Here is a 16,687-nt window from a genome sequence, read left to right as displayed (position 1 = left end):
GCTGAAACAGGATGATCCCAAACAGCTCAAGATATATAGTTAATGCTATAAATTAGTGCTGCTGAATAAAGTGTTACCTCCCCAGTCTGTCTCCCTTCTTCTACTATTTGGAGATAGTCAGCGTGAAGATAAAACAGAAGTAAAGGGAGCATCAACATCTGTGCCAAAATATCGACCTTTGGAGGATCAAACCTCATTTAAATTGTGGTTTCTGCCTTCCTTTTTTTTTTTTCCCCTTTTCTTTTTTTTCCCTTTTTCTTTTTTATCATATTTTTTGATAAGGCCACACTGGATTCAATCCACTTTCCAGTATATGTCTGCTGATCTTCCTCCTCTTGACCGGTAATGACGGTAGTGACTAAGCGGTAGCAATTTATGATCACTGCAGTCCTGAATTTTTGTTCCCAATATCATGAGATCCCTCAAACTCTCAGTCTTCCTTTTACCCCTATAATTTTCTGGGTTTTGTCTTTAGTTTCTTTGCATTAGCCTGAGAATGAGTTATCTTTCTCTTCTCTGACACGTTCTCAATGCAAACTCTCGGCAAGTTACTGCAAATGCAGTGAACTCAACCTGGAGTAAAACACATTAAAAAAAGGAGAAGATTAGGTCCTGCAGGAGCCCAGAGACAATCCCAAATTTGTGCAGTTAAGTCAGATCTTTATGAATCCAGCTCTTCTTTTGTTTCCTCTATCTCCAAAGCTTTTCTTGGTAGAAAATCGACTGTTCACGCTTCAGCTCACTGTGTACATTTTTGATGAACTCAGATGGGAACTTCTCCCTGCACTGGAGGTAGTGCACAGGGTTTGATTGCTGACTGAGGAGAAAAAGGCATCCCTGGAAGAGCATGTATAACAAATCTTAAAGGTTGGAGGGTCAGGCAGCGAGACAAGAACAAGCACACGCAACTGGATGCCAGGAGCAAGACACATATTTGTGGGGAATTAAAAAGCTGATTGAAATCCCAGAAGATATCTTTACTTGGCACCACGGCTCATCTTTATTTTAAACATGAATATGGTGTCTCATATTTGAGTCTCAATCTTCAAAATTCATAGGGTTTGGATCAAATGCTCCAGTTCAGTCCCACTCTAAGGGAATCTAAGGTTCCCTGATATTTTTCTACACTTTTCTCTTCCTGCCCTCTCCGGACAGTTTAAAAATCTATATTAAACTGGGTCCAAGCACACTCAGATTCAAAGATATTATTTCCAAGTTGCATATTTCCAAGAGCTCCATGTCACAGAACGTGATGAACACAGAAATCTGTAAGCGTGGGTGGATTTGTGAAAGAAGAGCTTTCGAGTGTGGCCTGCCATTCAACTCTGCACCTGGCAAAGAGTGAAAACAATCCCAGCAAGCCAACTAAAACAAAACAAAAAGCAGGAATGGAATCAGCAATCTCAGGGCAACTCTTGCCACAACCCTCCTTAAGTTTCACGAATCCCACATTCCCTCCAACTGGAAGAGCAGCCAGGTTTCTGTCACTAACCAAAGCCACCAGCATTTGTGTGACCGGCCATCTCCAGAACGAGGATTACTGAGGTAATGGGCCGGTTCCTTCACTGGTGTAAAGTGGCATCGTGCCAACCATGACATACCAGCAAAGGATCCAGTCCATGGTTTCTCACACGTTGATAGGCAGAAATGGAATTATTTTGTCTCTGCAATTATTTCTGACTAATTTCTGCTATTATACCTCTTTGCATCCAGCACACCCCTGGAGAGAAGTAGATGATTTCTCCGATGACACCAAGCTAAGGCGCCAATCAAAACAGAGGTTATTAATATAACACTGAAAAAATGTCCCTAATTAATTTCATAATAGTGGAAATTCACATTCTGCTCCTCACACACCCACTCCAGTAGAGTTTTGAAAATAAGTCAATTTTTGGAAGAACCTGTAAATAGCAATCTCACTAGCATTCAGTAAATTGATGGCACACCCTTCCTTGGATGGCTCTGTTCGCTCCTCACTCCATTTGAAAACCAGATGTAGAGGAAATAAGCAGCCCAAGAATGGACAAGATTTAGAATGAGGGAAAGACTTCCATATGATACTGGTGAAAAGCCTTGATTTAGTGAGAAGATCAGGAAGGGAGAGCAGCAGAGAGTGCAGCGCATGTGTTCCTTTTTACCCTTATAATGCAGAAACAAAAGACCATCAGGTAAAGATGAATGAATACACATTCAAGAAAGAAATTCTCCTTCCTATGTTGTCCACAACCAAGTCCTGGAGATGATTGCTTCATATAAAATATCCCTGGTTTAAGCATTTATAAGGATCCAAAAAGGATTAGTCGTTGGCATTGATAATCAAAACAATAAGTTACAACAAACCAATAAAAAAATACGGTTGGGCACGTGCCAGGTATTAACTGCCTGAGATAAAAATACCTCCTGTGCAAAATGCAGTTCCACAGTTACAGGGTATCATGTAGGGTTTCTTCTGAAGTGTCCTGGCTGCCTACTGCTGGAGGCAGGATATTGGACTAGAAAGTTTATGGATCCCATTTGCGGAGGCAACTCATAATTTCTTAGCTATTCCGAGGGCAATAGGTGGGGTAGAGTGATGGTGCCAGTCAGGGGGTCGCTGAAACGGGTACTGAAAGCATTCTGAACAATGACACCAGTGAATAAATGTTAGATAGCTGAGAATAAAACTTGGTTTGCACATTTGTTTTGATGAATAAAAGACTCATACCGTGGAGGAAGGTGAGGAAAACGTGTGCTGCGCTGCTTCTGCTCAAACTGCATCCAGCACACAGACACACACAAGATTTCTAGCTCCTGACACCTTTTGTATGTGCTAAAATTAAATAAGAATTTGTAGCTGTTAAGCTAGTGAGCCTACTCATCTGCACACACCCTTCCCTGTTCTCCTCCGCAGCAAAAAAAATATGTATCTGGCTCTCCATTTCATATCCAGAAAAATGGTGTCAGGCTGCCAAAAAAGCAAAGAAAGGAAAAAGTGAAGATGCGCTGAAAAGCTTTAATGTCCTGCAGAAAATTCAGAATGAAAGAAAATCTAAACTGAAATGAATCACATAAAATAAAATAAGCTTTTTAAAACATGAAATAGAATTAATCAGAATAAATCAATCTAGTTGTATGGTGATTTTTTTCCTTGAGAGTTGCAGTCAACAGCAGTGCATAACCTGGTGCTCCGAGTGTTTTCCACAGTAGAGAACCTCAGTCATGTCCCTGTTCTGCCCAATTCAATATTTGATCAGCTAGGCTTCTCATTTCAGTTCAAACAGCCCACCTACCCCAAGATGTCTCTTTAAGACAAAAATGCTAACACAAGTGATAAGGCCTTGGAAAAAGCTTGAAATTCAATGTAGAATTTGACTTCAGTAACAAGGCTTTCTTCCAAGCAGAGCGCAACTAGCTTTAACATGGACTAAAGCTCTGAAACACCACTCACATATTTTGCTCTTTCTGCACCAAATCCAAGCACACCAGAATCATAGAACGGGCCAGCCTGGAAGGGACCTCCAAAGAGACCTCTAGTCTGACCTCCCCTCAGTCAACAGGGACATCCCCACCTAGATCAGGCTGCCCAGGGCCTCATTGAGCCTCACCTTGAATATCTCCGTGGAAGGGGCCTCAACCACCTCCCTGGGCAACCTGTTCCAGTGTTCCACAACCCTCATAGTAAAGAGCTCCTTCCTATTATCTAATCTTAATATGCTCTTGTCTGATTTGAAACCATTGCCCCTTGTCCTGCTACTGAATGCTCTTGTAAACAGACCCTTTCCAGCCTTCTTGTATCCCACTCAGGTACTTGAAGGCTTCTATTAGGTCTCCCCAGAGTCACCTCCTCTCCAGGCTTAACAACTCCAAGTCCCTCCCCCTATCTTAGTCGGATGTGACGACCTTGAAGGTCTCTTCCAACCTGGTATATTCTATTCTGATCTCATAGAGGTACCCCAACAAACAGATCCTTTTCATGGCCCTACTCTGGACCTGCTCCATCAGATCCATAGCCTTCCTATATTGAGGGCTGCAGACCTGTAAATAACACTCCAGGTGAGATCTCACCAGAGCAAAGTGGCAGAATCAACTCTGGATCTGCTAGCACCAACCTTAACTGTTCAATGTGACAACTTGGATATAGCTTCACAGTTTGATCATCTTCACTAGTGTTCTCTCCAAAATACTATGGGCTATGACCAACAACAACAGAGTTCACCTAGCCAGTGAAAGAACCATGAAAACTGATGCTGAGATTTGTATCTACGACACGACACAAGTCCTTTTGGGCTTTCTCATTACAGAGGCACCTCAGAGTAGGGTAAAAACAACTGAGTGTTTTAGAATCACCTTCTTGGTCAAACTTTGCCAGATACCAGTTCAATTTTTGATCCTTCCTTAAGCAATCATGGACTCTCAGTATGAGACACCAAGTGAACGTGCTCTGGATGAAAACAGTTCATGATAACCTCGGCTTTAAACATTCCTGTTGTGTGTTCAGCCACTGATGGTCATCCTTAAAGCTGGAGTTTGCTCAGCATTGTGGCTGTCACCTAGTCCCAGATAATGTGAAAACCTTGACATAACAAGCACTCCCACATTTTTATCAACAGTTCAGAGAAATGGTTTTGTTTTTGTAGCACAGTATCCCAGCTGAAGAGACAGTGTTGAGATGAACACACACCAGCTCTTCCCACTAGTGCCACTTTCATCATTAGTAAATGAATAATGGAGAAGTTCTTCTTTTTCTTCTTCCCCATTGCATCACAGGCAAACCTTTTTTCTTCACATTTGACACTTTGGTAGAATAAAATAGACAAAAAGCTACTTAGAAACCCATGACTGGAATATTTTTTAAGGCTACATTCAGAAACACAGAGGATGAATTGTAGCTGGTGACATTAGTTCCCATTCAAGAAGCCCCTGCTAGGTTGAGGTGCTTTCCAGGAACACAGAAGACATCTGTCTTGTCTACCTGCAGGAGCATGAGCTTTCATCTTTAATCACCCAGGACAATACCTTTTTTCCTACATTACTGGGTGGTTAGCATGGAAATCTCTCAGTCTTTCTTGTAAGATCTTACTTCCTCTATACCAAGAATTACAGCCCAGGTGTCCCACTTGCTAGAGGAAGTTCCCAAGCTTAGGTTAGGGAAAGAGTTTTGTACCTCCTATGAAAAAAACCAACAGCATCTGTAGGGGAGAGAGACAGCATCTTTAACCAAGTAATAGTTCAAGTGCTCTCACAAGAGTTATCACCACTTTCCTCAAAGCAGAGGAAGAAATCAAACATGGATCTATTGTTCAGGAAGCCTCTCCCACCATAAATTTATCCCTTCCAAGAAATAAGTTGCTGTTTCCTGCCTTATCAAAACAGTATTGTTTTGAATGAAATACACAAAGCCATAAAGAAGATGAGATTTTTGCCATTAATTGTCATCACATGAGATTCTTGTTAGTATCCAGGACACGAGGTGCACTGGCTCCAGGAGCAGCAACAATGGAGTAGGTGTACTAACACAAGATAGAAAAGACTATTTTCCCAAGTGAGTATACATGAGGTTACAGCTTCTTCACTAGACCCATTCCTCAGGAACCCCCAGCCTGTATTGTCCCTTTCCCTACAAAAAAATGTGAGGATGTCTTTATGACTGTTTCCAGAAGGAAGGCATTCACATCACAACACTTCACTGTCAGCATAAGAGACCACTTTCCAACTTCTGTAGGAGTCAAGGCAAGGGAACACATCCTATTGCTTTCACTCTACAACAGTGAACTAGACTACATGGGGCCAGTCAGAAATCATAGTCCTTCAGCTTCCCAGATTCTCTTTTCTACCTTGACTAGAACCTGCAACAAAAGATAGGACAAGATGAAACAGCCTCAAATTACACCAGGGGAGGTTTAGGTTGGAGGCAAGAAACTATTTCTTCCCTAAAACACGTTAAGCCCTGGAACAGGCTGCCTAGGGCTGTGGTGGAATTCCCATCCCTGGAGGGATTTAAAAGACCTGTAGATGTGGTGCTGAGAGACTTGGTTTAGTGGTGGACTTAGTACTGCTAGGTTAATGGTTGGTCTTGATGACCTTAGAGGTCTCTTCCAACCAAAATGATTCTATGATTCTGTGTCCACAGTCACCCTGGTACAGAGTTGTGTTGAGTTTATTGGTTTATTCTATTTTTCTACTCCCAGTTCAGTCCTCCTTGGTCAAAAGTTATCTTCAACACAGCTTAATAGCAAGAAACATTCCACAAAGGCTGCAGAGCATTATTTTGTCCTTAACATACTGGGAAATGAAGTGTGTGGGTTTTGGATTCTAGAATCCAGACCATCTGTTAAACCTATCAGAGGTTTGAATTCTAATTTGCTGTTGATTTAAAAATAGTCCCAGCATTACCCTGTCATTTTCTGTAAATTATATATTATTTAGTTTGCCATTTTTAAATATTATAGCATCGTCTTCTCTCTTCTCTTATGGTTTAATTTAGATTCCTTATCATCTGCACTGGTACCATTCTCCCCTCCCAGTTACTGATCCTCGCCTCTCTTCTATGCCAAAGAACCTACCAGACTTGAAAGCTGGCTCAGAATCCAGTGCTAATGTTGTAAGCTGAACACAGCTTCATCAGTGCTGCAAGAGGTCAGCTTTGTACAAAAAAGCAAAGACCAGCAGAAGTTTGTTTATTCTGTGGATTCCATCAGTTTACCTAAAGTCACCGAACTAATGCTATCTTGCGGTGACTTGCATTACTCTCTAAGTGACCTGCAATTAAGGCATCACTGCCACTCTACTAAACTGACACACTTTGGAAAAATTTTCCTAGAGAGCCTGGATCTGCATTTTTCTAAACTAAGATGGATCTCATCCTTGGATATTGTGCTTCTGTCCTTTGGACTCAGATAGTAGCATGACGCAGCAGAGCTTGGTGAAAATCAGGACTTAGAATCATAGAATCACTCAGGGTTGGAAGGGACCACAAGGATCCTCTAGTTCCAACCCCCCTGCCATGGGCAGGGACACCTCACACTAGATCAGGCTGGCCAGACACTCATCCAGCCTGGGCTTAAACACCTCCAGGGATGGGGCCTACAACCACCTCCCTGGACAACCCATTCCAGGGCTTCACCACTCTCATGTTGAAGAACTTCCTAGACTCCCTTTCTGCCTAACCTCAGCCTGGGAAGGACAGAATCAAGGCTCATATTGAATATTCTTTCTGAAAACAGTGCTGTGTACAGATATTTCATTTCCTGGCACATTCCTACCCCCTCACTTGGTAGGAAAGAGTAGTTGGCCCGACGGGGACTATGTGCATGCTCATTCTTATTAATTATTTGTAAAACACACGTCTGAAGCAGCCATTCTCAAACACAGCCAGCCTACAATAAATTTATTTCTCATTACTCAGTTGTATTTTGGTTTAGCTATCAAAACTGCAGCTGTCATGAATTTGTGAGGCTGCAGATGCAGCCACATTAAAAATGAATTGTGTACAGTGGGTTTCATACGAGCAGCTCCTGCCCCTATGAATTCACAAATTAAGCAGGACGATGAACAGAAAATTTGGGGGAGGGGGAAGCAAGGGGAGAGGAAAAATCAGGGAAATAGTAATCTGAGTTTATTTATTACTTTATTTAATACTGATCTTGGAGTTATCCCTAAATGTGTAGAGCCAGACTACCTCTCAGGCACACTATAACCTAACTCTAAGCATCTGTGTAGCATTCACTGTCGACAGACCTACTGCAAGCTACATCTCGAGGCAACTCTTCCCTCCATAGCTAAGTTTTCCTGTTACAGAGGACTCAACAAAAACCAAAGGAAAGGGATGTTATGAGACACAAACCCAGCTCTACACCCCTCCATACAGAGCACTTCCCCCTTGTGCTTGGTACCACTAAAGATCTGACCAATTCATCTCAGAGTTCACCATGGTTTGTCATTAAAAAAACAAAACCAAGCCAACAACAACAACAAAAACCCTCAACAACTTTTAATATCTTTAGAATTCTAGATCTTATGCCTTTAAAACTGCAAAGATCAAACACCACAGTTTTGTCATAGAATCAATAAGGTTGGAAAAGACCTCAAAGATCATCAAGTCCAACCTGTCACCCAACACCTCATGATTACTAAACCATGGCACCAAGTGCCACATCCAATCCCCTCTTGAACACCTCCAGGGACGGTGACTCCATCACCGCCCTGGGCAGCACATTCCAACAGCTAACAACTCTCTCTGTCTTTCTATATGGCAGCCTTGGAGAGACATGGCTATTATTATATAAAGTGTTTTGGGGATTACAATCAAGAACTGCCATCTACCGAGCCTAGCACTGGGAATGCCAAAAATTACAGCCACCGAGCCTTAGTCACAGTCTCTGGACTGCAGACAGAAACTGATGCATCTCCCAGAAGTTCAAAATTATCACATTTTTTTACATAATTTTAAATCTCCAGCCACATATTTGAAGAATCTAACTCATTCTTCAGCCACTGACTCTTTCCACATCATAAAAACACAGTCTAGCTGAAGTACTTGTCCGCATTTAATGAAGAAGCATTTGAAGTGAGGACCAAGGCTTCTAGGAAATGCACCACAACAAAGAGCTCACCATGGTGAGCTGCTCCTGAGCTCCAGCAAAGCTCACGTGACAAAATACATCTCTACTGACAAATTACTAGGGAGAAAGCATCAATGAGAGAGTCATTTCACCCTGCCAATTACTTCAGGGAATTAATGACCGAGGAGATAAACAGAAAATATTAGAGTGAAAAATCCAAACAAGAACAGAACTGATAATGAGACTGGAGAAAACAAGCCATGGGGTGGTAAATGGACAGTGGCAGAAACCTTCATAAACAAGAAAATGGGACATTACCACTTTCTCAGAGGGCTTTTAACTATCTCCGTGGATCAGCTCAACATTCCAGCAGGTAATGGGCTGAACTTCAACTGCACACTGAAGAAGCCACAGAGCCTGGCAGCTCTATTTCAAGTAATGCCATGCCCTGGCTGCTCAGCTTGCTGGCATGCTGGAGCTAGAGCAGGCTCCCAAAGCTGCCCCCATCCTCAGCCCTGGGATTTGCTTCATGTCAGAGACAGACACAAGAGGGCTGTGGCAACACATGGTGGTGGCCTCCGGCAGACTCTTTAAACCATAAGTGTACATTAAGACTTTGTTTTGGCCAGACTCTCATTCGGGTGGTTTATTTTTACTACTTTTTAATTACTCTAATTGAAGGGGGAATATTTCCCTTCATTTCTCCCATTCAGCTGCTTCACCTCCTCCCACCCACTACTCCCTTTTGAGTCTCTGCCTGAAAACCCCACAGTTAGTCATAGTTCTGCCTTCTGCTGAAGGTTGGTTGGGCCTTCCCCCTCCCTTCAATCTTGTTGGAAAAGAGAACAGATGAATTTCATTAACTAGCTTGGTTTGTAGATTGACACACCCTACCACTCGTAAACACAGGGATTAGCCAAGTCCTCCTAATAAACAGAAGAGCAGGGGGGGAAGAAAAAAAAAGGGGGTGGGGGGGAAGAGAGGGAAATAAAAGATGATCTGTCCACTATGTGTTTAAGAGTTATTGTGTTTACAAAGGAGAGGGGAGCATATGTGAGCAAACCTGCTATTTAGCCCTGACTGAAGGAGGGTGAGAGTGGACCAGAATGAGGAAAGAAAGCTCTCCTCACAACCACTTGAGCTTTAAGAGAGTTTCCTCTATGTAAAGGCTGGCAACCATGTCCCTGCATGGTCATCATCACAATCCTCTCCAGCAGCTTTGCAGCTCTTGCACGTACTTAGCTAGAGCATCTTATTACTGGAAACTACACTGGAACCCAGACCCACACAGTAGCCTTGGGAGGTGATTAACTGGCCCGATTCTGTGTCTTTTGTGGATGCATTCAGCTACAGAGCACAAAGCAATGCTCCCCATTCTGGCAGATGAAAGAAGGTGAAATGCCTCTGTGCTCTGCAATCGTGTGGAAAGGAGCAGGCTCTTCCAGAATAACTCAGGAAGCATTCAGCACCTGCTTTGTTAACACAGAACAGGCTTCCAAATCTCCTGCAGATTTTTTTCCCCTCAGCATTTGATATCCATTTTTCACATCCAATTTTTAATCTGCATAGACTGATTTCTTTGGTTTCTGCAGACCCACCTGATTGTTTAAGCTCTGAAATAAGACAGCAGAGAAAGAGAGAGAAAAATTAAGCTCTGATTCCCAGATGGATGCTAAAGCTGGGAGAGAGGTGAGGGCCCACAGACTAAGTCATTACAATTTCAGGATTTATTTCTTGTGCTGCAGCCTTTTTAAACAAACATTCAGACCAGAAGAGCCAAGGTAGTTTGGGATTCAGTAGTGATTTCTGTGAATGAGCCTGATTTATTCCAAGTTCTCAACACCAAAGCCTCACATTTCAATCTCTTCCCCCACCCTCTGTTACTCAGGAGTGTTGGCTTAATTTTACATTTCAACTCGTAGAGAAAAGCCATCCTTTAACAAATCTATCACTACGGATACAGGGGAATGCCTTTCCTTTCAAATGCCATCAGGATATGCGTTACAGGCACTCCCAAAAATAGCAAAAGTGGAGAAGTTTAGAAAATAATCTCAGAGATCAGCTTGTACAAAGACAGTTCTATGGATAGCCTCAGGTTCTTCTGGCCAGGAGAATAAAACTCTCATAGGAATTTTAGTGGAAGTCTGTCTTTTTACTAACGGCTCCTGAATTTCCATGCTCCCTCCCCCCTCCCAATAAAGCAGCCCATTCCTCTTCTCGAAAGGTTTGCATTTGCTGATAAGGAATCAGATCCTGAAAAGGTCAGAGGCAGTACCAGCAGATTAGTAGGTGCTTCCACTGATTGCGGCTGGGTTATGCAAAACACATCTCATTTCCTTTGAGCTCTCAAGCCAAGGTCTGAATACAGAGAGCGAGCAAATATAGCAGCACAGCTGCTTGAAGCTTCCTCCGGTCCTCACTCACAACGCACAAGTGGTGCTCCTGCACCAAGCCACGCTGCCAGCTGATCCCGAGTTTATCAGAATGCTACTGTTTAAAATTGCACTTCAGCTTTTACGTTTTCCCCTAGTGTATTTTATGGGGGTCCTTGGCAGTCTGATAGAATGCTGGGGAAGCGACAGCTTCTAAGCGTTGCTAATGTTCCCCTTCACAGTTTTTTTCCTGATGCTCTCCAGTGCCTCGTGTGGTCACTGGGGTTGGCTGTCTCTAACTCTGAAAGAATCCTTTATTTGCCTCTTTCCTTGTTTCAATGGATTAGAACCAGACACATCCAATGCTTTTCACGTGCGTATCCCAGAGCGCTTAGCACTCCTTGAAATCAGATGAAATAAGAGAATGTAAATTGCAAAGCAAGGCAAATAAGCAGGGTGAAGAATCCACCACTAGCTTCATCTGACTGCTTTATGTACCAGAGAAACAAACAAAAAAATGGGAGTGAAGGCCTTGCTATCTAGATGGTGTATAACTAATGCACTAACTCACCTTGAGTAGTCTCAGGTCACATACAGCCAGCTTAATTCATAGAAAAAAATGACAATTTTGAGTTCCAATCTTAAGGAAGCATGTCAACAACAACCCAGAAACTCCCAAGTGAGTGTCTAAGATCAGCTACCAACCTCCTAACCCTACTATGGTTTACTACATACCCAGCTCATTGTACTTCTACCACCCAGCCACTTGCACATGCTGTGAGCTGATGGCAGAGCGTTCAGGAGAGATTTCCTCATGGGAAGTTCTGGTTTGATTGTTATCAGAAAGGCACCTGTCACACACAGCAAGTTAAAAATCAGATCATTAACATATGTTTTAAATAGTGCTTGTTGGAAGCACCTTGGGCATCAGTTTCAGAAAGCTTTCTTATGGTTACAACCCCCTCTAGCTCACAGGAGACTTCGGTGATAAGATTGTCCACCATGGACTAGACTGCCAGGTGTTCTGGTGGCAGTGATGGGAAGCATTTGGCTTTCTATTGCTACACTGAATTCCAGCAGCGGCTATCAGGTAATATTTACAGGAGCTGCTGCTTTAAGTGTGCAGGGATTGCATACTCTGTTACTCCAGAGTACTGCATGTCTCCAGTTCCCATTACTGTGTCCCAGACAAGCAAAGCTGTTAAGTAGTCCTCCTTGAGCTTACAAAGCTTTCTAAAGCAGCATCTCTGCACTTGAGCAGCTTTGCTCCAGTGAAATGGCTCTGTGTATCGACATTAAGCTTGCCGTGCAGGAGACCATTTCCTCTTATTTTCCCCCCATAAAAAGTTAATTTATTTAAAAAGAAAAAATAAAAAAGAAAGAGAGAGAGGGAAAGAAAGAAAAAAAAAAAAAGAAAGAAAAAAAAAGAAGAAAAAAAAGAGAAAAGAAACATTTTCTTGAGTGGTTGCAGGTCACTCTGGATCAGTGAGGTTTAACTTTAGTGTGTTGTGATGAAATATTAATACCGAGGCAGTGTGTTTATTTCTTCAAGCGTCTGGAGCCGTGGAGTGTTTATGCCTCCAGATTAGCAGGAAGTGTGCCCATGCATAGCAGCCCTCTACTTAGAGCCTCCCAGATTTCAACATTTGAAGAGTGTCCACGGCAAATCGGCTGCGTCTGATTGTGTGTCAGTGCTGCTGCGAGACAGGGAGCTGCTCCCACGAGACTTCAATCCCATAACCAACCAGCAGGCTGTCAGGTTAAGAGCAGTGTTCAGAAGGCATGCCTCGGTCCCTTCGTTTCCCCTGCAAAGTATTTGGACTTATCTGGAGCAAACAAAATGAGGCCATAAACTTGCCACCAGCAGCCAAGATGGTAAAAGGGTCCCAAGTTTATTCTTTGTGACCTCAGATGCCCTCTGGTCAGGTGTATCCTGCTTTACCTTTCAGCGTCTAAGAATGAAAAAGTAAAGCAACCAACCAACCTCATTTTTCTGTGTTTTCAATGAAATGTATTAACCCATCCTGTGGTAAATGGGCACTGTTTGGTGGGTTATAAAAGGCTTCCAGAGCACCACTTCTACGGCGCAGCAAAGGCTTGGAGAGGTGGGGCTGGGAGAATTGTTTGCACAGAAGGCCGGGACGCCAAGGGCTGAGCAAGTGCCAGGAAATCTATAGCCTCCCTCAAACCCAGCCTGTACCAGTTCACTCCATAAACATACAGGACAGGAAGCCACTTGCCTTTCCCATCTGAAAGGTTAGCAGGGTCCTAAAGGAAGGGCAAGCGTAGGAGCAAAGGCAAACGTAGAGGAAAAAGGATACTGCAATGTCCTGCCCCAGTTTCACAGTCTGCTTGGGAGCAAATCCACTTCCCCTGTTCCTACAACAAGTGGAAACAGGATTTGTATTTTGGCTGAGAGTTTCCCTCTTGTCATTTACACAGGGCCATCTTAGAGTTAGTCTTTTTAGGTGGCTATTTCTCCAAATGGATGAGTCACAGCACCAAGGTCCTGGCCCTAAAGCAATGTTCAGTCTAGATTTCCTTGCTGTAGTTTTCAGTCCAATGCTGACAATTAGTGCCAAAGCAGCTAGAGGTGCTCAAAAGGAAATACAAGGTCCCAGACCAGTTGGGCTTTGCTGTACAGGAGGAAATACAGGACAATGCAATTACTGTGCAGAGCCATTTTCCCACAAACAGTAGCCCAAGATGCCTTTCAGAGTGAAATGTAAAATGTCAGCATGGCAATAGAAGAATTACCAGACATAAGGATCCTTATGGGACATCAGGAATCTCGGGATATGCAGAGGTTGACTGGAAAAAATGCAGTTCAGAAAGCTGAGGACATGCTGCTTGGCAAAGCTGCCAAGGCAGTGGCTCACCCTGACAGCAATCAGATGTGACTGAGGAGTCAGAGGGAAGCCTGCATTTGTCATGGCAGGGACACACAGGTGAGCTTTCTGAGGAAGGCTGGGGTCCTACAGTGGCTCATTCTCACATGGGGGAGGATGAGACAGGCCCAGAGCAGGAAAACCAGCCTGTTTGCTCACATGTCTGTGCTCATGTTTGGTGCTAAAGCCTGGCATAGAGGTGACTGCAAAGTGGCATTCCAACTGGCTGAGCTCAGTCTTGTGGATCCTTGCTAATGAAAGCAGAGTTTCCTAAAACACTTGAAGATGATTCAATTCTCCAACTGCAACCCAGTCTATACACACTGGTGTACAGGATTTGTAATTCTAGTCCAAATATGTTAAAAAAAAAATATTAACAGACATGATTTAAAAAAATTGATCATCTCTACTATGTTAACAGTGTAAGTCAATAAATATTCCTTTTGAAAGGGTGGTGCTAACCTCCATGACATTATCCACACCTCAGTGATACAGAAATGTATAGCTGCAGCATGCAGCAGTGCAAATCTGAGAGCAAACAGAGCTGCTGCTGTGATCCAACAGAATTGGAATCACCAAGGCAGCAGCACAGTACCATAAGGAGGGAGGCTGGTTCTGTCCTTTAATAATTCTTTTGCATACCTGGAAAAAAAAGGGGGGTGGGAAAGGCAAATCCTCATGGCCCTTTAAGAGCCTCCTCAAAAAATCAAGCTGGGCATGTAGACAGAAACAGGCACAAAGAGATTATCTCTGCTTGACATAAACACTTGCAGTGTAAGTAGTGAGACACACACACACAGAGGAAAAAATAAATTAGAGAAGTCATAACAGTACTATAATAAAACTATAAAGCAGGAGAGAGCTCCAGGCATTTGACATGCATCTTGGCACTTTTAATGAGGGAAAACAAAAGACTCAAAGTGCATCCTCAAGAGCTGGTGTGGGTGTGCACGTGAGCGTGTGTGGAAGAGGGAGGGAAGGCAGCGATGGTTCTCCAGGGGGAGGAGGATGCTGCTCACTGGGTCTCATCAGGTAGCAGTAAATCTCCAAGGCTGGGCACACCCCCTCCTTGCTCCTCATGCTACATTAGGCATGTTGTACTCCCTTTGGTTTGTGGAGGGTTGTGGTGCTAAATGAGCTAGAACAAGAGCTGCAGTATCAGGGGATCTAGTGACTGTCTCCACCACGCAGCTCCCCTAAATGACAATTTCTTCACATCCCTCTTCCATGCTTTGGATTGTGCCAAACCAGGAGTCAAATACCCACCTGCCCCAACTCCTGCAAGAAATTTATGCACATCCTAAGTTCCTGGTTCTGTTTCCTGCATTCCAGGTTTTGGGAAAGGGGTCATTTATCCCATCTGTCAGTAAAACACAGCTTTGTGACTAATTTCTTCTCCTCTTCCCTACAGAGGAGCAGAGCATCTGCAATTTCCTACCAAATCACAAGACTCACTGCAGCACTCCCTGGAGAGCATTTCTTCACTGTTCTCATATGGTTGCTGGTCTCAGAGTTGTTACTCATGGGAGTATTTTCTAGGCTCCTAGGGTACATGAAGACCTGCAATCATGGGCATATTGCTGGAAAGGGAGCACCTATCTTGACGTCACAGGCTTTTGCAGTCAAGCTTGGTGTAAACGCAGATCAAAGTAACCAAATATACCAGAAACCCCCCGTCTGCCTTTCTAAACACAGACAGGCACCCTCAGATAAGCAGGGGGAAGTCAGTCTGCTGTGAGACACAGTGGGCAGGTTCAGCCGGTAAGCTCCCGCATTTCTCCCTTGACCTGAGAATGCCAGGATTTTCCTTTGCTCAGCACAAAGACCTTCTGGAGCCATCTGCTTGTGGGACACATGTGACATGAAAACTGGAAAGCCAAACTGCTAACCAACAACACTATCCTAGCAGACTTATAATATAGGGGGTTTTGACATGAACATACCTATATCCCTCAGAATTTGCAATTTCAGGGAAAAAAATTACTATGAATCTTTAAAATGTCTATCTTGACTCTGATACTAACCCAAATTCGTTGGTGCTGGGAGAGAAAAAGTATTCCATTGTTACCTTAATACCCTGTAAAGTTAATAAAACCCAGCCAATAATCCAAATACCCAGGATGGAGAAAGCCATCACAGAGGTTTAGTTCTAGTTTCTTCACAGAATCACCAAGGTTGGAAGAGACCTCAAAGATCATCAAGTCCAACCTGTCACCACAGACCTCATGACTAAACCATGGCTCCAAGTGCCACGTCCAATCCCCTCTTGAACACCTTCAGGGATGGTGACTCCACCGCCTCCCTGGGCAGCACATTCCAATGGCTAACTGTGAAGAACTTTCTCCTCACCTCGAGCCTAAACTTCCCCTAGCACAGCTTGAGACTGTGTCCTCTTGTTCTGGTGCTGGTTGCCTGGGAGAAGAGACCAACCTCCACCTGGCTACAACCTCCCTTCAGGTAGTTGTAGACAGCAAGGTCTCCCCTCAGCCTCCTCTTCTCCAGGCTAAACAATCCCAGCTCCCTCAGCCTCTCCTCGTAGGGCTTATGCTCGAGGCCTCTCACCAGCCTCGCACTCTTTTGTTGCTGTTTGTTCACACAGGAGAAACATTCGCTATAAATATCCAATTTATTGCTTCTCCTGATAGCTATAGCCACCCATATGGAGGGCATTATGATAGCCCACCAGGACAAAACTGAGGAAAATGATTTAGAGGCAATACTTTGCAGAACATAGAGTATCCCACCCTCTTGCTTCCTGACCATCTCGGTAAGAAAGTATTTGCTTGATTGCTTTAAGAAGTTCTTGGCCACACCTCATTTAACTTATTTTCCAGATCAAGCAGGTCAAGTCTCTGAAAAATCCCCTCAGGTTGCCTTTTTAAAACGT

This window comes from Melanerpes formicivorus, unplaced genomic scaffold (genome assembly GCF_026170545.1).
Source record: "Melanerpes formicivorus ecotype bairdi unplaced genomic scaffold, bMelFor1.0.p_v2 SCAF_19, whole genome shotgun sequence".
Classification (NCBI taxonomy): domain Eukaryota; kingdom Metazoa; phylum Chordata; class Aves; order Piciformes; family Picidae; genus Melanerpes; species Melanerpes formicivorus.
The sequence above is the reverse complement of the archived record's forward strand: the minus strand, read 5'-3'. Positions refer to the sequence as shown.